At 28.9% G+C, this 25,970-nt stretch overlaps 1 protein-coding gene and 1 pseudogene across 1 annotated transcript in view; both read right to left on the bottom strand.

Moving 5' to 3' along the window:
• Positions 1 to 25,970, bottom strand: part of LOC113374069 (centaurin-gamma-1A-like) — a gene marked incomplete at its 3' end in the record, with an annotated part of 550,258 nt that overhangs the window by 222,654 nt on the left and 301,634 nt on the right.
• LOC113374070 lies at positions 13,074 to 13,580 on the bottom strand (annotated as a pseudogene).

Below are 25,970 nucleotides of genomic sequence, written 5' to 3'. Positions count from 1 at the left end.
ACAGATCGCAGAATAAAATGGAATAAAAAAATTAAAATGACAAAATGTCTAAAATGACATATTTATAATGATGTAATTGAATAATGATACAACTTAAATTGAATCTGTTGTCCATTATTTTTTGAACGCCTTACTACTGGAAAAACTCTAATTAACTCGCAACGGTTAACCATACTTAACCCCTTCGTCGGGCGCAGCCGATCTGACAGATACAGAGCGCCAATAATTTTTCATGCTGCGCCTTGGCTGAATGTTATAGAAACCTCCACTCTTCAATAGCCTCCTAATTTTATATGTTTTATTTATGCGTCTTTATCATTTTGTATTTGACCTTCACATATAGTGGCAATCGGTATTTTGATCCTAGAGATACACTGCGCCCGAACGTGCAACATTTTGAAACGTACGAATATTGCAATTTTTTGTGAATGTAAGTATTCTATTTCTGTATTTTTTTACATTTTTTGAATATATATCTCAATACTTTTCATTTAATGCAATTTTTTGAAAGTATCTACGAGATTCACTGCGCCCGAATGTGTTACTAACTTGAGTCCATACATTTTATAAGCTAGTAAATATGGCGAGTGGTAAAAAAATATATAATTTAGAAAAGCCAGCTCATGCGAATGATTATGCTGAATGAAAATAATCTTCTTGACGATTTAGGTGATGAAAGTGGAAGTGACGAAGACCATCTAGAGAGTCGCGAAGTCGATTCTGAGACAGAACAAGAGGACGAACAGATGAGAAGTGAGTAGAAATAAATTTGAACAATAATGCTAAATATTTTATGAGTAGAGATAAATCTACAAAATGGTGTAGCAAACCTCCCTCTAATAGGACTCGAACAAAATCCCAGAACTTATTAAGACATTTACCAGGTGTTATAGGAACGCAAAAATGCAATTAGAATATTGGAGTCATGGGAATGGTAAGGAAAGATCTCCCAAGAAGAAATTTTTGAGACGATTATCGCATGAACTTGTTCTTGGACACTAACAAGAAGAAGTGAAATCACAGTGGGATTCCGTTCACTTTGCAGGCAGGACTCAAAAGATTCAGACCAAATTCACAGGAAAATGGCTCACAAAAACAAGAAGAGCCACCAAAAAAACGGCGATGTGAACCATGTACCTTAGAAGCTAATATTAGACAGCTTTCAAGATTTTGTTGTGCTAAATGTCGAAAAGCACTGTGTTTCCAACATGCGATCTTTCTATGCAGTGTTTGTTCAAATGCTTCAATAAATGATAATATTTAACTATACACATTAAACTATCATTATTATATTACTTATTTTTTATAAAGTGCAAATGAAAAAAAAAGTTAGAGGCTGTGTATTTCAATAAAGAAAAGTGAGTGTAAATAATTTGTGCATATATACACAGGTTTATATTTTTCTACATTTTATAATAAAATATTATTGAATTCTTTTTTTTTTCATTTATTCAAAAAGTATACATTCTGAAATATAATTAAACAAAAAATTAACATGTTTATAAAATAAGGAGCCTCCTGAGGATATACTTAAAAACCGTTGCTGTCGGATACACTGCGCCCGAACGTGTGCGTAACGGGACTGCGCCCGACGGAGGGTTAATTAACGGTTTTTTCAATAGTTTCATTGAACGGAATTAACGGTTTACCAATAGTTTCATAGATCGATTTATCGATCTGGTCGAATATCAATATTATTCTCATCCCTAGTCTTTTGTATACGTTACGCTGACAGGTCAATATCTTTGTTGGGTCCAGGCTGGCAAGCGGTGCATAAGGATCACTCTCGGTCGGGCCGAGGAAAGCTAGTTCCGCAGAAATACGTTTCTTTATTATATTACATAGCATTAAAGGCGGACCATTAGCGCGCTAAGAAGCGATTTCATACCCAGTTTAAATTTACATAATTCTATAAATTAGTTCGACTTCGGGTTGCCGCGAAACGGTAGTCGGTTGGAGAAATATTCTGGAGATGTATTATTTCATTGGACGTATTTATGTTACTGAAAAAACTAAGGGAGCGATTCTGCCGTAAAATAGACCAATGTTATGGAAGGCTATGTTACGTAGTTTTTTTTTTCATATAAAATAGAACTAAAAACCGCCAAAATGCTCTGTATTTGCTGTGCGATCAGGCGTATTAGGGATCGTTCAAGTATTACGTAAGTAGATTTATTACAATAATTTACCCCACCTCATCCCCCTTGTCAGCAAAACTAAGCAAAGCTCTTACCCCCTACCCCCATGCTTACGTAAACATTTTGCAATTAATGTAAAAAAATAAAAATACTACCTATAACGTAACGATTTTACACGTAAAATCTAACTTCTTGCATGTATTGTTATGACACATCAGAAAGATGCACTTATGATAAAATTATCTTCTTGGAGTTTGTGCGTTTTCTAGGATAGATTTTTTATCTAAAAAACGTGACTGCATAGTTACCACATCGCATTTTGACAGTTTTTAGTACCATTTTATATGCAAAACGTTACGTAACATACATTGTTACAACATTGGTCTATTTTAAAGCAGAATCGGCCCATAAAGCAAAGGCTGGCTTGATATTTTTTAAATTAATTAACTTAAATACTTTTTGCCTAGAACATTTATTACACATTCATTTGTATAATTGATTACATTTGTTGTAATTTAAAATAATGAAAAAATAATTTTATTTAGGCGTTCATAAATCTTTCATATATTGTTTCTAGTTTGGGTTTGTTGATTTTGCTGTATTATAATAAATCATCCTTTGCTTCTAATTTTTTTATTCTTAAAATTTTCTTTACTTTTAATAATTATATCATAATCATTATTAATATATTATGCAAACATCTTGGGCTTATTAATGAAATATGAATATTTATGAATGTCTTTTCAACAAGATTATAAATTAAAAATTCTTTGTAATGCAAAAATTTGTGTTTTTGGTATTCTCTGATATCAACACTTTTGCTACGAGCGTCGTCCATAGACGACGCCCGTTTGGCTACTATGTGTACAAATGCCGCCTATAGACGACATTCATTGTGACAAATTTTGCTTAAATATTAATATATGCTTAAATATTAAATTATTGAGAATTCTAATTTGTTCTTGTGGTTTTTAGAAGTATAATTTTTAATTTTAAATGCATTTTTTTCGATAATAATTAAAAAGTCTGAAAATATTTCGTCTAAAATAAGTACTTGTATGTGTAAAATATATTAGTATGAATTTCGTTTATTCACATTACATTTTGCTATATTACTTTTTTCTTAATTATATTTATTACAACTGTTAAATTACTTAACATCTAGCAATAATAATAAATAATAACATAAATAGATAAATAAGAGTACACAGGATAGAATTTACATTAAAATTATATCCGTAGTATGATGATTTAATATAAAATAAAAGCAAATGATAATAAAAATAAAATTAATAATTAAAATAAATGAAATTTCTGAATAATAATACTAGAAACTAGAAAAACAATAAAGTGGAATTAAAACAATAAGTGACAGATAATAAGAAATATAACAAAATAACAATATTAGAAATAATAATAATAATAATAATAATAATAATAATAATAATAATAATATAATCTTAAATTAGATGGGAGTTTTATGAAAAAAAAAAAAATGAAATATTTTCTATACAATTATGAAGAAAAGTTGATAAAAAATATTAATTTAACTTAATTTATCACTTTCAAACGTCTATTACTAATCTTGATTTTTTTTTAATTATTTACTTTGTGAAGAATAAAATTTCTACTGCACTGCAATATGTAAAATTCAGCCTTGACCATGGGAGGGATGTTTCCATATCTCTGCATATTTTTATACCTGCTTAGATTTCGGTTTTGCCGAAGAACAAACCATATGACATGCTTTTTCGTGTTCCGTGAGAAACTAATAAAAGAAACCAGTTTTAGTTTAAATTATATTAAAAATAATTGGAAAGAATTGTTTGTTCATAACTCAGGAACTCCTCTCGAGTATGTAATTTTATGAGCAAATATTATTAAATTTGATTCAACTATCGTGAGATATTTTAATTTTTATTATGTTCTGAATGATAATTTAAATGGGCAACATGAAATATCATAAGCAATAAAGGTGTCGGATTAATTATATCTGACTACCAAAGTGTTTATAATGGTATTGTATGAATTATAAAACAAACTAGTTTCTTCTTAATTATGAGAACAATTTGCATAGACGCTTTTTTAATTTTTATTGATGTAGAATTATATGTGGAAATAAAATTTTAAAATATGGTACGTAATTTATAAATATTACTCTCTTATATAAAATACTAAATATAAATGAAATCAAGTACAATTAATCCGAATTTAGGCTTGCTTATGAAATTGTAGTTAGAGCTATAGGGTTTCAATCAGAGGTCTCCACCATGGGCAGCCTGATGTCAAGCAGTAGTGAAGTTTTTTTTTCTTATGAAGTAATTCTTCGATGAAAATGACCGTAACATAGCGTTGTTATGGCAACGCTATGTTACGTTCTTTTCTTCATATAAATTGGTTGTAAAAACTGTCAAAATGCTATGAATTTGCTACGCAGTCAGGCGTTTTGAATGAATATAAATGTTTTATATAAATATTTATATTTATATTATTATAGATATAAAACCTAACCTAGAAAACGCACAAACGTCAAAGAAACAATATTGTCATAACTGTATTTATTTTATATGCATTTATAACATATACGTGAAGTTAGTTTTGAGTGTAAAGCGCCTGATTACACAGCAAATACATAGCATTTTGACAGTTTTACTACCAATTTATATGAATATTGGACTGTAACATTTTTATTTTATGGGAGAATTAGCCACTCTATTTTTTAAAATATTATTTTCTTATAGGAAAGACTAAATATGAATGAAATTAAAGTAAATTCAGGTTACAAAATTTGGACTTGCAATTTTTTATTAGTGATCTTCGCCTCGGGAAGCCTGATTTCAAGCAGTAGTAACATCGATTTTTCACTGGGAAATATAAATAGTAATATGTTTCAAATGAAAATAAAATTATAATTTTGAACGTACCTTGGCACAACCGTACCCAGTCTCCGATACAAAAAATATATACATAGTTTTTTTTCAGGTAGAGATCATATATAATTTAAGACAGTATCACTATTTATTGAAAAAAGCTCAATTTAATCATTCTCAGATCATGCTAATGTAGGGTTCTGACACAATGCAATAATGGAAACTTGTTTGAAAAAACATACTTTTTGGACTCTATCCCAGAATTAGTATGACGACTATCACTACCGTACCCTGGCACAACTGTACTCAGTCTCCCCTACAGAAGAATATGTAGTCTTTTTTAGATAAAGATCGTAGATAATTTAAGACAGTGCTTCTCACTATTTATTGAAAAAAGCTGGATATAATTTTTGAAGGCATAATCATTTACTATTCATTCAGACCAAAATTTTTCTCGTATTAGAAACCATGAAGAAGAGCACTGATTATAATACATATCTGAGAGAAATATGTAACAAACAAAATAGGCTTGTCGAATTTATTTGAACATAATTTTTACATTCGCGAATTACAATCTGTTATGAACAACATTCAGTAATTTTAATGATTTATTAAATAAGGAAAAAAGGTCGAAAGGTCACCCAGTGGTGATCCGATTCGATGTTGGATATGTTTAGCTTATAGATATAGTCCTGATGTGAAAAATTTAAATAAAGCCTACGAGTAGTTGTACATATTATAGGATTACTAAAGGTTCAATGCCATGGTTTTCTATTAAGTTTTTGGCCATGATGTTTGGGTGGTTCTGTATTCTATCCTTGTATCTCAGACTGAATTTTTCAATTTTTTTCTTAACTGTGTTCATGCTCAAATCTGTATGAACCAACCAATTTGGGACATACTTGGGTGCGTTTATAATTTCTTTCAAAATCTTGTTTTGAAATCTTTGAATTATGGCGATGTTGGATTTGCACGCCGTTCCCCAAAGCTGTATTCCGTACGTCCAAATTGGTTTTAACATGACTTTGTACAGAAATGAAAATTATGATATAAATTTCGACTTTAATTTAAATGGTTTTTGTTTAGTAAATAATATAATAGTATTTTAAATTCCGAATCTGTCTTTTGCGTGGTTCAGTTAGTTTATATCTCATAACTAGCAAAAGTATGAAGTATAAAATCTTTAAGAAGAAAGTATTTATAAATTCACGAAAATCATACATAGTAAAATATGAATTGTTCGTTACTTGTACCTAAGTGCATATCATAAAAATATCACAGTTTTCACATAAAAAATCACAGTTTTTAATTTACATTTACAAGAAAAGCAAAAGCCACTTATCGAAATGTTTTAGAACTATTAGATTTTTCAAAATATTTGGCTACACAAGCTTTGCAAAAACCTGAACAAAATATTTAAATCTTTAATAGTTGTAGCCAAACGATATAAATTCTAGTTCCATTCAAATAGATTGAATAATTAGGCGCATTATAATGATATACTACCACATGATGAACTAAAACCGTTTCTAATTTTTTTCATTACTATTTCAACAGAAGCCGTTTACTCATATTACTGTAAGTGGCTTCTTTAATAACTTTACAAACATTTCGTGACATGCTTTCTCCATAATGTTGGACATGTGCGCACCAAACAGTAATGAGACATTAGCTGTTAATCTTCCTGGCCTATTTCTGGTTTGACTTTTTTGTCAATAATTGATGGAAAGAAAACCCGGCATACAATTCGACTATGAATATATGATTTAGCATGAATAATTTATCAAAATGTACTGTTAATAAAAGAGAAATTGACTATTAACTACCATGTATGTATACATGCAATGTTCTTCTTGAATAAAATTTTGTGTTGTATTAATATCCTGAAATATAACTTTTACTTTTAAATTTAAATCGCATTACGGGTCATATTATATTAACTTTCATTGTACTATGTTTTTATAGGTCGCAAAAAGTCTGATGCAACTAAAATGTAGGAGAGACTGGGTACGTTTGTGCCACTTTTTTATTGTATTGAATTTTTCTTTCCCCTTCTTTTTTGTATTTTTTCTTTGTGTTTCTTTATCTGTTTGATCTTAGAAAGGGCCAAGAAATGCATGTCACAACCGTACCCACAAAATTTGTTACAACTGTACCCGGTCATCGTTATGACTGGCAAATAATCCACGAAAAAGCTAATTTCTTGTAATTAACTACAAAAGTTCAATTTACAGCAAAATAACAAATAAACTGATCTCTCTGTATAAAAGTTACAGTCAAATCGAACAAAGAAACTTACTCAATGCAATATGGAAACTTGTTCGAACAAACATACTTTATCTTTCTCCTTTTGGACCATATCTCAGAATCAATATAGTTTAGCTGTTGTGACGACTGTCACTACCGTACCCAGTATCCCCTACTGAAAGCAAATAAATATTGGTCATTAATATTTTTTACCTATTTATGGTTTGTCCTTTTTATTAATAATGTATGGATCTCTGCATACAATTCGAGTTTACGATGTAATTTTGTTGGATGGGTCTTGAATAAATGATTTATCGTGAATATTTCATCAAACTACCATTATGTATATGGAGCCGAAAATCGACATTTTATTATATGTATACGAACATTTTCTTTTATAGGCGATATATTCTATCATGCTTGATATTTTATTGCGTGTGTAGTAGTTTTTCTTTTGCACCACTTTCATTATTTATTTATTTAAAGTTTTTTTATATAATTAACGCATACATATTTATATTTACGGTTTATTTAACTAATTAGGTCAGTTTATTTTGATTTATATAATGTAACATATTTTAATATTATATAAATTTAAGGACACATAAATGAGTTCATATATATTATCCATAATATATTAATTTATTCATATATTATCCAAAATATATGAATATTAATAATAATAATATAATTAATATATATTATCCATATATATTTATCCATATCAAAAATAATTGCAGTTGTGCGTAGCATTATGTTATTTTTTATTTAATTACAATATCTGCTAAGTTTAGTTGTATATTAACTTTATTGGAAACGATTTAATATGGAGTTTGAATTAAAATTCCATATTCATTATGATACAATACGATATTATTACCTTAAAACCTAAATTCACAGGCAATATGCAAAATTTCCAAAATATCATTCGCGCATTCGTTCATCATAAGGCATTTTGAAATAATAGTTTAAATCCAGTAGTAAATTAAATTCAATCTGCTTCTAGGCAATCATTTCTCGTTTTCAAAATTGTTAGAAAACTTTATAGTTAGCAAAGTAATTAAGTCAATTATCATTTAATTATCATTCATTCAATTGCAAATCGAAACTCATATATAGAGAAACTTTTACCAATATTTTTCGAGCTTTATGCTCAGACATTTCAATAAATATATTGTTAGAATATTCTATTCTTGGAATAAAAATAAAAAGTAAATGCATTTATGCAAATTATTGAGGATTTATATAACTATTTCTTAATAAAATAAATTTATTATTTTAATTATTTAAGTAAAATAATAGTAAATTTTTGGAACGAAAAAAATACATTATCTAACCGTTATTGGACTTTTTGTTGAAAATAATATTGATTGAAAGAATGAGAATGAGAATGACTCAAAGTATGTAAAAAGACCTCAGCTTTTTCGATTTGCACCTACTAATAAATAATTCATGTTATTGAAAAAAAATCAAATAATCTAGAATAGATTTCCATTAAACTTTGTTGCAAAAGGTCAACTTTTTCATTATTACATTATTAAAACCATTTGTGGTCTCCAAAACAAACAATTTTTACTTTTTATAGAATTCTACATTCTGCTGACAACTTTATCTAGCAAAAAACTTTTTCCAGACCTGCAATTTTAACATATGAAATATCGAAAATAACAAGTGCTTTTAAAATGTTTGCAAAAGTATATGTAACTAATATTAGTATTTATTATAGAAAACAATGAAACTGTAACATGTTATTACTACAATTTTTGTGTTTAGTATAAATTATCTAAACAAAGACTATTGGTCGCATTTTAATATAAAGGTTATAAATATCTCCCTTCCGCCTTTTTGTATTATAAACCAAGAGCAAAAAAGCGGAAGGGAGATATTTGACAACCTAATATAATTAATCCTTTTCTCCAAGGAAAATTAATACTAGTATAGAAAAATTCTAAAAGTCAAGCCGAAACTGGGTGATAGTATCGACCTAACTGTTTTAGAAAAAAATGTGATATAAAATATAGATTACGAGTAAAATGTACTAGCAAAAATCATGTCATTTTTAGGTTTTTATTTTTTTTCTCAAAATTTTTCAATAACTAAATTATCAAGTATTTTACTATTTACAATCATTATGCGCCAATATTTGATAAAACTTGGCAACATACTTTTACATTTTTTTTTTTGAAGGAGGACCTCTCAAAGTCGACCGATTTTAAAAATTCTAAATTCATAGTTCAACAAAAAAACCTACTAATTCTTGAAAACGTGGGGCAATTATGTTGTTGTTTTTAAATTCGGTCCTAGAAATGTTATTTATGGTTACGGTTACAAAGTTTAAATGAACATAATTTAATAATTAGAAAAAATTAACCATAATAACCAAAAATAGTCATAATTTACCAAAAACTGTAGTTGCACTTAAAAGCTTATAATTTCCAAGCAGCGTGAGATTTTTTTCTAATTTTTCTTTAAAGGCAATTAAGGTCAATACTGCCACCTGTTGCTACTTGACGTCAAGATCTGATACACCCTGCATTGTATATACTTGTATTGCATCACAATTTATTATTTAACTGTATATAGCCGATTATAGATAATTGAATCAAAATCTACTTAGAATTTTTGTCCAACTCTATTAAATTCAGTCAACCATCCCTCCTCTATAGAAAAGCACTTTTAGTCTCCAAAACAAACGTTACAAATTTTCCTTTTTATGACATTTTACATTCGGTTGTGACAACTTTGTCTAGTGAAAAACTTTTTCCTCGTCCGCCAGTAAAGCACACGAAAACATCGAAAATGTAACGAGCTTTTTGTCGTATAACGCCGCAGGAAAATTGCCGTCGAGAGTCTGAAAAGCATACATGGAAAATGGGGGTCGCAAACTTTACAGCCTAAACAAGGCATTTGTTTTACGTGTAACGTGTTCTTTTAGGCTTTACGATATATTCTTTAGAATAACGGGGAGGAGGATTGGGATATTTTCCTCTAACTTCTCCTAAAGTTCATATAACTCCGATGAAATCAACGGGGATAAAAATCCTATTCTTTCTGAAGAACAAAAAAATGTTGAAAGATAGTAATTTCAAAAAGTTTATGTAACTCTTGCTGCAGTTATAAAAGCACATTTTGTTGTGATAGTAATGAATAATTGTGCAAGTTTAATTTTAACTTCGTCAATTTTAACAGCACCAGTTTTATAATCTCTAAAAATCATTTGATATGAGTCCAGATATTAATATGTTTTAAGTTGACAACATGGAATTATGATCTGTTGTGCAGTTTCTCTACAATAAACAAGATTACTTAATTTGATGCTAAATCTCTAATAGAATGATAATTCCTAATTTTTCCAGTAATTTCATAAAAAATTAAAACCAACCTAAATTCTAATAGCAGTTGAGTACTTATAAAATTAGACCACTAAAAAATTAAGGGAAGCGCAACCTATTTTAATAGGAGAGCGGCGCGTTACTTAAAGATTGTAAATCACTGCAGTAAGCGATGAAAAGCAGACTCATTTAAAAAAAAGCTGTCTCGATGATCACCCAAGCTCACTTGCCAATTGGCAATTTTGAACAAGAAGCTGATTTTAGGTTATATAAATTTCTGTCAATCTCAAAATCACGTCAGAAGATTTTGCATTTTCAAAGTCCATTTTTTATTCATAAAATTGTAATTGTTTAAAATTATAGGTATAATTGTTTAAAATTATAGGTATAATTGTTACATATTATTTACACGAACAGAATGCTCCATTTTATTTATATGTTCAGTAATGTTACTAGATGTTATATTAATTTTGCATATTTCATGTGAATTTAGGTTTTAAGGTAATAAAATCGTATTGTATCATAATGTACATTTGGAATTTTAATTCAAACTCCATATTAAATATAATAATTTCCGATAAAGTTAACATACAACTAAACTATTATATGATAGCTTTGCTGTGGTAGTACTCTGTTGAGGAATGTTTACTATGAAATTTCATGTACATCAAATTAGTTTAAAAGTTAGATTAGTTTCTGAAATTAAATGAAGTTTATGTGCACTTCCGTAACGTAAGTAACAATTTTGAAATTGGTTCTGACACACGGAGATGGTATTTTAAAGAAAATGTTTAATTTGAGTTTAAAATGGATATTTAACAAGAGTTAATGATTATACTAGTGATAATATTATTTAATTGAAAATCAATTTTTGAGTTTTATATCATACATTTGACTATTATATTAAATATTAAATGTTTAAATAGTTCAGAGTTACTGAAGTTTTTCAATAATTATGTGAATATTTTCTTGCGTAAATTGAAAATGTAATTTATATGTAAGGTAGAGCAGGACACAAAGATCCAATTTGTTTTCAGCAATTATATAATGAAAACCAAACCAACTACATTAAAACAAATAACACGCATTAAATAATATATAAACTACAATGTATAAAATTCTCTGCGATTATACATATATATTTTTTGCTATTATTCTAAAATTTATCATTTGGCTCTACTTACTATATAGACCCCGGAGTAAAAAAAGAAAACCAGGGAGCAAAAAAGTCCACTATTTCATTTTTAACTTAAATAAGGAATTTTTATAAACTTGTTTTTTAATTAAATTAATATTGAATGGATTTTGCATTTAGCTTTTTAATTAAATACTTTTTACATTTCAGTGGTTTTAGTCAATCATAAATTTCAAGCTTTGATAATGTCATACTTTATAGATCGTTGCAGTTGACCTTTATTTTCTAAATGCCAATCGTTGTAAAACAATGTTTTAATTAAAATTTATATGCGTAACTATGAAACTATGATATTACGTTATTTTTCGAAAATATATAAAAATTAATCTATAATTTTAACCAGTTAACTGTGGCGCATTTATTGAACTGTCACCAGAATCGAAGTAATAGTTGACAAAAAATCACGTTGGAGAGGGATGGGTATTGTATGACGTCACGTGTATTTATTTTTTAAAGAAGTGAAATTAAAGTGATTTTAAATCCAAACATTTTTAAAGAAGTTCAAATATTTTACAATTTTTTTTCATAACTAAAAATTACGTTATGTTTTGTAGGAAAGGAGGGGGGGGGGTAACTTTGAATAACACCACGTATCACCAAGGGGGAGGAAGGGTCCAAAAATTCTTAAAAAATCCATCACGTGTTTATTGGACGCCCCCTTTGCTTAAAATACTCTAAATATCTACTAATTTGAGAATGTGATTTGTTTTACTTTTCAAAAATTACAATTTAAACAGTCAATGGTTAAAGATTTATACACATGACGAATATACTCGTCCACACACAAAATTCTATAACTTATTCATGATAAGTATATCCATCGATCAAAGTTAACTAATTAGCTTATCTTTACTGATTCTTTTATTTTCATTTCGGAGATTTTTTACTGAAAATTGTTTTGTCAATAATATACAAATGCTTGTAATTTGGCTATTACGGTAATACCTTATCAAATTCTTATGTGAAATCTAGTTATGCTACTGAAAGTTGATAAAGTTATTAATGCAAATATGTACTTACTTAAATATATTTACTTCTTGACGAAGAATATAATTAACGCAGTTCAGTAATAATTTTTTTATTGTTGTACAAAGTTTAGATTGCTTCTGTCAGACTTGGCTTGTATGAAAAAGCATATTCTTAATATAAAATATAGTTATTATAATATATGTTTTTGCAATATAATCAATGGCTTACATTGACAATGTTTTATTTATTTTCACATGTATATGTATCTACTTGGAATTTAGCTATTGAAAAATTGTTAGATCACGTACATATGCCATAAGCTTCAGGTGCAATCTTCTTGGCTTTTCCGGACACATCTTGCTACTTTTCTTTTGAATTCCGTGTAAGATTCCCGCCATTCTTTTGCTGCATCACATTGGCCGGACTTTCATCATTCGGATCAGCCAACATAGAAATCACTGAGATTAAAATAGTTTCGACCGTGTGCACAGGTAACCAGCGTTCTGATGCTTTTTCATATCCCCATTTATCGTCACCAGGTTCGTGGAGAATCGATATGCATACATCACCGTTTTTTTTCGATATTAGGATGCCAGATCTCGGTCACAAATCTCATTTTCGGCGGTCTCAACGGGTATTCTTTAGGGAAATCTAAATGAGCTTTGAAAAATCCACCTTCATACAACGTTTCTGGAGGTCCGATGATGAGAACTTCCCATTTGTAAATATCATTATCATCAACTAGGCCCGCCGAGAATCCTTCGACTGGGTTTTTGCTCAACTCTGCTAATTGCTTCTTTAGTAACAACGATGACTGTGCTTCGGACATTTAATTTAGTAATATAGTTTGAACACTGTGGCACGAAATTGTGTTAAATATTCTATAAAATTAAACGGTTTGTTAACTGAACCTACTGAGTGATGCCAATGTAAATAAAAATATTACTGACATCTGACATAAACAATCTAAATTTAATTTGACAACGGTTGGTAAAACAAAAGGCAAACACTTAAGTGCATTTTTGAAAAATATAATGTGAATTATGAGTGAAATCTGAATTATTATATACTAGAACTATGCTCTTAGTACAATATGATTCTTGTGAAAAGTTGTTTTTATCACTTCTCGATATGGTAAGTTTCTGCCGCAAAAAGTTTGCTCTTTGCTATGTATGAAGTAAAAATTTATTTTTGGTTAGCTCCTTATTATCTAAATTGTAGTTTTTGTAATTTCGTTAAATGGTAATTATTTTCTCACGTGATTTTAAATCACCAAAATGGATAAAGACCTTATCTCAAGGATAGTTTCGACAATGTCATGTAGAAGTTGGAAAACACATTTTGATCCATTAATCAAGAGAATATATTCATTAATCATTGTGGATACTATGCTTTTTTAACTTCCCGTAGGATAGTTATTGTAATGGGCCGAAAATCGAAATTGAAAATTTTTACATTTCTCGACGTTTTGAAGGTTTCTGAACATTTTGGCATACCTCAGAAAAAATGGATGTGTTGTGTATGTATGTATGGATACAAATTTCCAGTCACGTTTTCGGGCGCACGGATCAACCGATTTGTATGGTTCAAAAAACATTCGATTTCTATTGATAGGGAGAAGAGCTGATTAGCTTTTGGCAAATGGCAGGTCCAGCCGTTTCGGAGATACGGAGCAAAGAGTGCAGAAAATATAAATCGACTTGTTGAGAGAACGGAGTATCCGATTTGAATGAACTAAAAAACATTCAATTAGTAATGATTGGGAGAACTGTTTGTTAGTTTTTTGCAAAGGCAGGCCCAGCCATTTCGAAGATACGGAGCTAAATATGTAAAAAATAGCAGTTTTTGAGAGAAGAGAACTTTCTGCTTGTCTTAACAAAATAATTGATTTTGGAAAAAAAATTTTTGTTTCAACTTTTTTTTTTCTCAAAAAAATTGTTTTTGTATATCGAAAATAATTCAGATTTTATTTTTAATTCTGACCAGTGCTGGATTTACAGTAGGGGCAATCGGGGCTACTGCCCAGGGCGGCAAATTTTGGGGGGCGGCAAAATTTGGATAGTGAGAAAAAAATTCTATACAATATAATCAACTTTTTTAACAACATTTTTTATTTCAAGAAATATAATGAACAAAACATAATACGATTACAATGCAAAATTTGGGTTGAAATAAACGATAACTAAAATTTATTATTTTGCCTTGCCTCCCTCTCCGAACGTAAATTATCAAATTGGTTAATAAGTTATCAAATTTGGCAATTTGGCTAATATAAAGATCCGTAAACAAGCTGGAAATTTAAGAAAAATATGTTTTTCAGTTCTCGAGCCCTCTTAAAATGACGTATTTGTGCACTTCCAAGCTTATAGCGTCGAAAAAAATATTTAAACTAGTGACTCATGGCATTGTGCCTTAAGACAAATTACTGAAATATCCTGTACTGAAAATTACATTTTATAAAATTTTATTGAAAAATGAAAAAAAGACTTCTAAAACACATTTTTTGTATTTTGAAATTTTTCGAACTTCTTGCAAAGCAATCGCGCTGCGTAGCTGTTTCAGAGAAGAAATATCGAAACTCAATTACCATTTTTCGTAATTGCCTGTACCAAAAGCTAATCAGCACGTCTCAAATCTAATATTTTTTAATTATTCAAGCCGATTTATGATTCAATTCCTATAGATAAGGAGACATGCTGATTAGTTATTGGTCAAGGCAGGTCCACCTGTTTTGAAGATACGGGTCAAAATGCCAAAAATGATAATTCAGTATTTGAGAAAAAAGCGTCCAATAACATTCAAAAAAATTTACAGAATAAATAACTGCTTAAATTTGTGTGGGGCAGGTTTAGCGGTTTCGATGATCCAATAAAAAAATTTGATATAGAAACATTTGGCGGACAAAAGTGATCTTAAGACATATGCACATTAAATTACCAGATATTTTAAAGATATTATAATAATAAGTATAAATTTTGTTTACATTTATATAAGTTCTGTAGCATTGTTTATCCGTTAGACTGCGACACGGCGCTTACGCGCTTCTATATTTTGTCTCTCGCAGCTGAAGCAGCACGATTGCTTTAAAAAAAAGTTCGAAAGTTCGTAAAATTTCGGGGATGGGGCGGCATTTTTGTCATTGCCCCGAGGCGCCAAATTTCTAAATCCGGCCCTGATTCTGACTATAGTTCTAATATACTTTAAACAAATAATTTCAACTTTGCAATTCAGTTTATATAATTTTTATAAATATTAGACAATGTTACAATATTAATAATAATCTATTTGAAAACATTCAATATTCCTCGAACATTTCGTTACGGGAAGTGCCACCAATTTGCCTTAAGGCACGATGCCATACACCCCACTAGTTTTATTTACATTTGTGAATTACAATTTGTCGTTATAAACAACATTCAGTAATTTTAATGGTTTATTAAATAAGGAAAAAAGGCCGAAAGGTCACCCAGTGATCCGATTCGATGTTAGATATGTTTAGCTTATATTATGTATATTATTATTATTATGTATTTGTTGCAGTTCTTATAACAATCATTGATTTGTCACTAAGTTATAATGAAAGAAGATATATATTTTTTTTTTATTATTTACTAAACATGTTGTTGCGCGGACTTTACTTTCAGAAGTGAACATTTAGTTCCATCAAAACACTCCGCTACCCCCTCTATCAGAGGTAGCAACCATCCCGTGCAAAAGCTCAATGCCATGAAGATTGTCACCTTCATGGCCAATATTATAGATGTAGTAGAAAAAAATTAAATAACGCCTAAGAGTAATTGTACATGTTGTAAGATTACTAAAGGATATCAAAGAGGGCCGTTTTCTCCTGAGCCGTTCAATGCCATGGTTTTTTATAAGTTTTTGGCCATGATGTTTGGGTGGTTCTGTATTCTATGGATACTATGGTCAGAACTCACTTATTCTTGCAAAATAAATTTACATACAATTGGTTTTTCCTTTATCGCTGAATCTTTTAAAATTCTTTAGCAAAGTAAAATAATGCATGTACTATAAATTTTAGTGATGTGCTTTATAAATTATTACTGGTTATAAATTATTTCCGACATTTTCATCAGCGATAAGAAAACTGAATAACGATAATGATTGAATATGATTTTTATGGCTCTCTTTAATATTAATGTGTGGATATTTGAGTTATTTTTTATGTTTGTACTCTCTAATAAATCAGTCGTAATTGTCAGGTTCATAAATCTTTACATAACACTTAGATATAATTGAAAATGTTTTAGAGCACACTATCTAAAGGGGTTTGTAGATTTTATCAAACCTAAAGGTTTTTCCAATGAACCTAGTTTAATGTATATTGAATTCATAAATGCATCAAATCTAATACATGGACTTTTTTCTTTGTTTTCTATTTTCAAATATTATGCATATATAAAAATATAAGCAGTTAGATTTTTTCTTAAATATAACAAGTTAAAAATTTTGTCAAAAAAAACTGTGAATAACAATAAAGGAAAAGCAAGTTATAGTTTTAGTACTCGGTCGTTTAACTCTATATTCTTATTTTTTTTTGTCAATGGTTGTTAATTATGAAATAACTTTGCTTTTCTAATAACAAATAAGCAGATTTCATATTATGTTTAATTATTTTGATAAATGTTTAAAATTTTATAAAATAATAAAATAATTTACATATAAAAACATGAAAGGTGTAACTTTTTTATTCAAACGAGTTAAAAGAATGGCATTTATTCAAAGCATGTAAATAGAACTCCGGTTTATTCGGTTTGCATTAATATGTAATTTATTTATTTATTCATAAGCAACCCGTAATTAATAATAATAAATAACTAACTAAAATAAACTCAAATTGATTAAAAAGAAAATTTAAAGATTCACTCACCTTTTTCATTATCATAGAACAGCATTTATGGCCTCCAAAACAGCTGATATTTTTTGCTTTTTATGGCATACATTCTACTAACAACTTTCTCAAGTGAAAAACTTTTTCCAAACCTGCAGTTTAGCACCTAAAATATGGAAACTATCGGAAGATTTTAAAATGTCTGCTGAGTAGATGACTAAGTAGTAGTTTATATTTAGTATTTATTATAGAAAACGATGAAACTGTAACATATAATGAGTATCTATTCAATAGATTTAATAGATTTTATTAGGATAAACTGTCAAACAATGACAACTTGTCCATTTTAACATAATTAACCTTTAATTTTTTAAAAAAAAATTAACATCTGTTAATGCCAAAAGATCAACCTTGGTCTAATATTTCGAAACATTAAATAATCCCCCATATATAATGCATATTGTTTATAAATAGTATCTCTTGTTAAAAATTATGTGTGTAGATGTGTGTGTGCTTATTTATATATGCGTGTGTATACGTATGTATGCGTATGTATATTGATATATTCAAGTATTTAGTTATAGTTGTTGTAAATTAGTTTAGTAAGTGGCCAATGTACTAGTTTACAAAGCCAATAAGAAAATAGTCCCTCAGATATTATTCCGTCTTTCTTAGAAATTCAGTTTTCTTTTACCCGATTCAACTAAATCATAGGTCAGTACTTGATTGACTAATGACTAATGAATTTAATGGGCAGGCGCTTGTACCCAAAAATGAAATAATCTGAAAAATAATATAAAGTTACAAAAACTTTGTATCGATTCAAATTTCAACTTACGATTAGTAAGATCAGAATTAACTCAACATTTAAACAAGTAACATCTTTATAACAATGAAACAAGAAGCGTATCAATCATCTATTATTCTTTAGCATTTTTGCCAAATTTTATCAATAAACAACTATTTGAACTATATATTATCAGCCAATAATTATATCTAACAGATTTCGGCAGCATCTCGGTGGATCGTCTGTAAATTTTTAAATTATTTAATAAATAGTGCTAAAAGGTCCACTGTATACAGATATCAATGCATTGTATCACATTAAATTAATTGAGAATATAATAAACGACATTTGAATTTGATCTTGATCAGTTGCACTTGATATGGCAAGGTCGTTTCTCTCGGGAAGCAGCCCGTTCACACGTAACCGATAAAAGCGTCTAGTCAGCACGCAACATTCAACTATATATATATTGTAGGTAAAACATTTCTCTTGGTAAATCAGAAAGCACGATGTCGTGTTTGTTTTGGGAGCGCCGAGGTAATATTGAAATGCTAATGATTTCTGTGTTAACTTATCTGGCAACCCAATTTAAGGGTAAAAATAATACATTATATTTAACACGAAATCAGCATGCTGTAGCAATTTGTTTTCATATAACTAAAACATTCAGTAATTATTATGACTTATATGTAAAAAGTAAGAACAAAAGTAAATGTTGCCTAGTGGTAAGCTTTTTTGTTGATTGCGAGGAATATTTGTAAAATTAAACTAGTGGTGTGCAGTAAGGTAAACTTTGTGCCTTAAGGCAAATTGCTGGAACTTCCCGTACCGTAATTAAAATTCTTAGTACCAAAAAAATTTACACAAAATGTGTACACATTATTAAAATCTCTATAAAATATCTGATAATTTGATGTAAATATGTCCAATAATCATTTTTGACTGCCAAAATGACATTTATTCAACTTATTTTTATTGAGAGTCCATAACCGCTGGACCTGCCTTGGTAAACTTTTAATCAGTTTTTCATCTTGTCAATACAAGTAAAATGTTTTTTGAATTATTAAAATCGGAGCGTTCTGTTAAAAACTGAGTTACCGTTTTTGGCTATTTTTGCCCCGTATCTTTGGAACGGCTACACCTGCCTTTGCCAAAAACTAATCAGTACGAATCGAATGTTTTTTTAATTATTCAAATCGATTGATCGGTGTTCCTGAAATCGTCGACGAAAATTAGTATCTGTACACACACATACACACATACATCAATTTTTTCTAAGGTATGCCAAAATATGTATTCAGAAACCTTTGAAACGTAAAGATATATAAAAATTTACATTTTCGATTTTTTGCGATTACTATAACTTACCCTACGGGTAGTTAATAAAGTTAGGAAATGATATTAGCGAATATAATATAATTCCGAATAATTCAAGTATTAAATGATAATTGTTTAAAATAATATATGGGGTAGGGCTGAACACGAAGTTCCAATTCGACTTTCAGTAATTATACTGACTAATGAACTTTTTGCCAACATATTGCCCGTATGAAACAGTCAACAATCGATTTATGTTCCTATTAATTCCAAGTAATTAAAGAAATGCATTTTTTATTATTTTTCTAGAATTTATCATATGTTCCTTTTTACCACATAGGCTGGACTGAAAAAGACATCCAGGGAGCAAACTCTTCCAAAGTTTCGATTTTAAATTTAAAGAGATTTATGGAATACTAGGTACATTATTCAACCAATTTCAGTGCACATTTTTGACAAAGATAATACTGTATATAACCTTGATCTGGTATTTCGTCAGAAATATTAACCAGCAGAGTTTGAATAACTATTAATTTATTTTATCATTTTTTCAACTTAATTTATTTTTTTATTTACTATTTTCTTATTATTTACAACTTAGCCAGGGTAAGGATACAATGGGTCTTTTTTGCCTCATCCAATAGTTACACATCTTTTGTCTTATGCTTTCAAATATTTTTGTTAAAACATTCCTAACTTTACTTTATTTTTAAGATATTGGTGGTGAACCTTTTTACCCGTGCACCTTTAAGCCTCGTACACCGTACATACCTAAAATATATTGCTGAAGACAATATAGAATACAAATAAATTCGACGATTTTACCGTACATTAATTCTGATATAAAGAGAAAACCGAATTGGAATTTTGCTGTACAATATCATCGAGAGAAATAAAATAACTGACAGGTGAAAATATAGGTGAAAGACAACAGAGAAATATATAAAATTAAAATTATGATACCGACAATTAGATTAAAATAATTATTTACAAATATATATTCAATTGACGTTTTGTATATCATAGAAAATTCTCTAGAAAATTTTATCCTAACATTTAGTAGGAAAGTAGTATAATCGGCAAACATCTATTTTTCATACCGCTTGTGGTAAGGGTTCGCCACTCCAAATAATTTTTATTTTCTGGACCAATTTCTTTAAATCCAATTCTTTATAATGCATAAATAAATAACATATACAGTCCCAAATTTTCACCTTACTATCAAAAAAAAAAACAATTTTGTAATTATATGAAATAGATACAATTTTACTCAAAAAAATAAGCATAAAAACATTTTTTATACCTGATGTAATAATTGTTTAATGAAGTTTCTATAAACGGTATTCAAGTATAACAAAAATAAAATTTATTACTAAAAGTTATTATATTTATAAATTAGAAGTTATTACATCGTGTGTTTGGTTTGGGAGCCTTGAAATAATATGCTAATGATTACCGCTTCACCTTATCTGATAATCCATTACCATTATGTTGAGATGAAAATTATGTTACATTATTTTTAATGTAGTTATTATGCAAGACTAAAGAGCTTTAAGTTATGAGTTCAACGAGGATTCTTACAATAAAAAATAATTGTTTAAAATAACGCAGTAATTAAAGTATAATTATGTAATTCATTAAATGCGTACGTAAGTAAAAAGTTTAGATGGAACTATGAGATTTTTTTTGAGTAGTAGTAAGAGTTGCAAAACTATTTGATTAGTTATTTAATTAACTACGCAAATTGCTAGAATAAATACAGTGCAAGCAATGTGAATTTTTGCAGCTTATGGGATTTAGTTCCGGCAAATTCATACTGCAAGCTAAATTTATTATTATTAACTTCCAGAAGGAGAAGTTTATATTTTTATCAAAAAATCAGATTCGCTAATTTTGTTTTCTCGACGTTTCAAGCCATTCTGAATCGAATGAAACCAAATTTGGAAAAACTATGTGTGTATGTGTGTGTGTGTGTGCACGCGAACAGATTTTTTGCCGTAAATCGAAGTTTTCTCAAAAACGGCTGGACCGATTTCAAACCTTTTTTGCAATATATAGTCTTATAGAACTTACTGAAATATTACGGCCTTACGACAAATAGTTTAATTTTAAAAATTCATCAAAATTTTAGAAAATGAGTAGTTTTTTTGACGTTTGTTAAAATTAAACTTAGACGTTTTACTTGGTATAGCTATAGAGTACCTGGTCTTAATAAACATACTAAAGCATTATAGTCCTACGAAAACTGGTTCAATTATAAAAAAATTATTGAATTTTGAAAATTTATTTTCAGAAAATACTTCTAACGGATTAAGGTGTTTGATTTTTAATAATGTGTAAAAAATCCACTTCGAATACTTTTAACCACTCATAAATTAATTTATTTATCATGGATTAAGTCGATTATTTACACATATCGGGAAGTTTATGTAACTTGCCTTAAGGCAAAATACCAATACCAACTAGTTTATGTAATTTTTTAATTAGTTAAGTTAATTATAAACAATTAGAATAATTTATCCGACTTTGTTTAGTAAAATGACCATTCTGTTTAAATGGCCAAATAAGTATTTGTTGAGATAGGTTCAAAGTGTTTAAGAAGTTCGTGATCTATCTGGATGCTGCCGAACTCTATTGAACACTTGCACTTTGCCGAAGGACCAGATATATTTAGTTGTTGGCTATATCAGACCGTTTGAATAAAAATAAAAGATGTTGAATAACTGTTTGATTATTGTGTATTTAAAATATTAAGATTTATAGATGATTAGATAGAGGTTTGAATTAGATGTTTTGGATTTGAGTGTTAATTTACGACTGATCTTAACTATATGAAATTTTGGTTGATACTAAATTATGTAGATTTTATAATTTTATATATTTTTCTGATTGGCCCATTTTGTGGAGTTAAGGACACCCCATTACAATTTTGGAACCAATCAGTGGTTATTACATTTATCAATCGATCAGGTATTGGTTGATAAATTGCATGATACGAAGAATTTAAACTTGATACAGGTAGTGCGAATTTCTTGGAATTATAAGGATTATAGTATGATGTAGTTAGGGACAGGTGATAAAAATTCTAGGAAAAATGGATTACTGAATTTGCGACAGGACGCGTAACAATGAAAGGGATGGATGAGGGTTTATTGTCGCTATCCTGCATGGAGATAATAAAATATAATTATTATACCAGGGTTGGCAATGACGCGTTAACATGCCCCCGGACTTAAAAAATTATGAGGAATTAATTATGAATATTTTTTAACGTTGCTTAATCCTAGTTTTATGCCATTGCTTATAATAATGTTAATGTTTTGAAAGTTTATAGATAGCACATGACATGTGATGATAATATTGATAATAGATTGATTAATGATAATGATAATGATTATGAATATAATGTTAGATTATTCACGGACACTTTACTAGAGTCTTTAAAATTGTCCAAATGTTCAAAATGATTATACTGACACTTCACTAGAGTCGTTAAAATGTCTAAATGTTTCGCATGATTATTGATAATTGACACTTCACCACACTATAATTATTTAATGTTTCAGATAGATTTTGATTATTCGGTAATACACAAATTGTTTTTTATGTTTAATATTGATCATTTTCACTGTTTCACAATGTAATCACACAAAAGTTAGTTATTAGATTTTACAATGTCTTTGTTTAATTTTGCTTTTACCACTCGAATGATGATGCCGTCCTTAGGGTGCAGATTTGTGATAATGCCTAATCGCGGTCGTAGTGGTTTTAGAATTTAATCGAGGAATAGTACCATACTACCGAATTTAGCTTACAATAAGTTTTGATGCGTTTTTGTGCGTTTTCTTGCACAACCGCTTCTGATGATGTTGCCTTGTTCTCTGATGAAGTTGATAGCATATTGTCAGAGATTTCAAGCACGCAAGGATTTAGGATTGATGTTGGTTTGTCAATTAGGAAATGATAGAGGTTTGAAGGATTGTAATTATTTGGATTGGAACCTTGTAAAGATAATAGTCTAAAATTTAATATTGTTTCAATCTGTGTTAATGATTCGCGAGATTTGCTAGAGTTTGCGGTAAATTGTTTTAAAGCTGATATAAAAGATTCCGCGATCAAATCGTATATTACTTCGATGTCGATAGCTTTGGTGACAAAACACACGAACCAATATGTATATGCTTTATACTTTTTATGGACAAAGCTATGGCGATCTCTTAATATCATAAGATTGAATATTTGCACTGTTGCAGCTAAGATTGATTTTTTGTTAATTGTTTGATTTATAGTGATATTTTTAGAATTAAATTCAAACCCTGACTTGGCTAAAGTTGTAATTGTTTTATCGCCGATATTAAGCCAAGTATTCTGATTGTTTAAAAGAGTTTGATAGTTAGCATTAGAATAATTTACGTTGTACCTTGCTTGATTATGTTTAGTAGTTAGATTTTGTTTATTTAAAATAAGTTTTTCTGTTGCATTGACTTTAGTTGATAAGTCAACGTCACAGAAGATGTTTTTAATAATATCGCTTTTTTTATTTTGAGTAAGATTCTTATTTGTTACTTGTTTTATTTGATTATTGAATTCTGATAATGGTGCTGAGGTAGTGTCTCTCGTTACCGTAATTGATTTAATGTTGTTTTTAGGTTCAAGATGTTCAGCGTTATAATTAGCTTGATTTAAGTTAATTGTTAGATTTTGTTTATTTAAAACTCGTTCTTCTGTCGTATTAGCTTTAGTTGATAAGTTATGATTACAGAAGACGTTTTTAATAACATTGCTTTTTTGATATTGAGTAATATTCTCATTTGTTAATTGATTTTTATTTGATTATTAGAATCTAATAATAGTACCGAGGTAGTTCCCCTTTTTACCGTATGTGATTTAATGACGTTTATAGTTTCAAGATGCGCAACGTTTTTAGATTTATTATTATTAGATTCATTGAAAATTCTTGATTCAGATGGAATCGAAATATAGTTGTTTGATGTTTTTATATGATTGTTTACTATAATAGTTTTACTTTCGTACCGCGATTTTAGCAATTCCCAAACATTTATATAGTTGTCCGCGGTAGCAGGTAAGGAATCGATTATGTTACCTGCTTCGCCTTTCAAGCAAGATTTTAGGTAAGAATATTTTTGAGAATTGCTAATATTTGGGTCAATATGAATTGTATAGAATGAATTATAGAACTGTAACCAGTTAATATCTGTACCGTCGAAATGAGGTAAATTAATTACAGCAAATTTATTATTGTTTGTTTGATATGATTTGTCACCAGGCTACTATTTGAGCTGGGATCTGTTTTAAATGTTTTAATAATTGTTATTAAAATTACACAGCATTTAGTATAAGTATCATTGAAATCGTAAAATTCTGTATCTATCAAAAAGTCAATGTACTCTTCGTCATCAAAATGATTTGCAATTTGAATTAATATTTCTTGAAAAGTATCCAAAGAAGGTTTTAGTATTTCTAATATTTGTTTAAGCTCTGATATATCTAACTTGCTACTCTCATTTTCTCTTATTCTTTTACAAAAGCTATGGATTTGCGTCAAACGAAATTTCATAAACTCTTTTTTGATATTTAAATTTTCTAAAGAATCCATATTAACACAGATCTACTACGCAAAATTCAAATAACGATAGGTAAAGATAATGAATAGGAAGGATTAAGAAAAAGGAGTGCTTAAATTAGACTGACCTTTGTGTTGTCGCGTCATGTGTCCGCAATTGTTCCTCATGAGCTGATTTGGATTCAGCTGTTGTTTTCCTTGATAATGTGCTGCAGCTTTATTGTGCTATAATTATGCTGCTTCTTGTTGTTTCACGATAATACACAATGCACTTACACTGAGATTTATTGTTAATGTTGATGTTAGTTTGATTTATTGTTTGAATTGTTGTTGATATACGTTGTTTAAATTTGATTTAGATTAACGTTCATGCGATGCAATGTATTATGTTAAAGATGATTTAACTATTACCACTGTGCACTATAAGTTTTAGATTTTAGATTTTAGATTTATTCATGCGATGCAATGCATTATGTTAAAAGATGATTTACTAATTACTGTGCACTGTAAGTTTTAGATTTTAGATTTTAGATTAATATTCATGCGATGCAATGTATTATGTTAAAAGATGATTTAACTAATTACACTGTGCACTATGAGTTTTTAGATTTTATATTTCAGATGAAGGTTTTAACTTAATATGCGATGCAATGTATTACACTAGAAGATGAAGATTTAA

This window comes from Ctenocephalides felis, unplaced genomic scaffold, assembly GCF_003426905.1.
Source record: "Ctenocephalides felis isolate EL2017-DRISC unplaced genomic scaffold, ASM342690v1 CF-g0.4_SCAFFOLD_01604, whole genome shotgun sequence".
NCBI lineage: Eukaryota > Metazoa > Arthropoda > Insecta > Siphonaptera > Pulicidae > Ctenocephalides > Ctenocephalides felis.
Note: the sequence above shows the minus strand (reverse complement) of the source record. Positions and strands in the feature narration are given on the sequence as shown.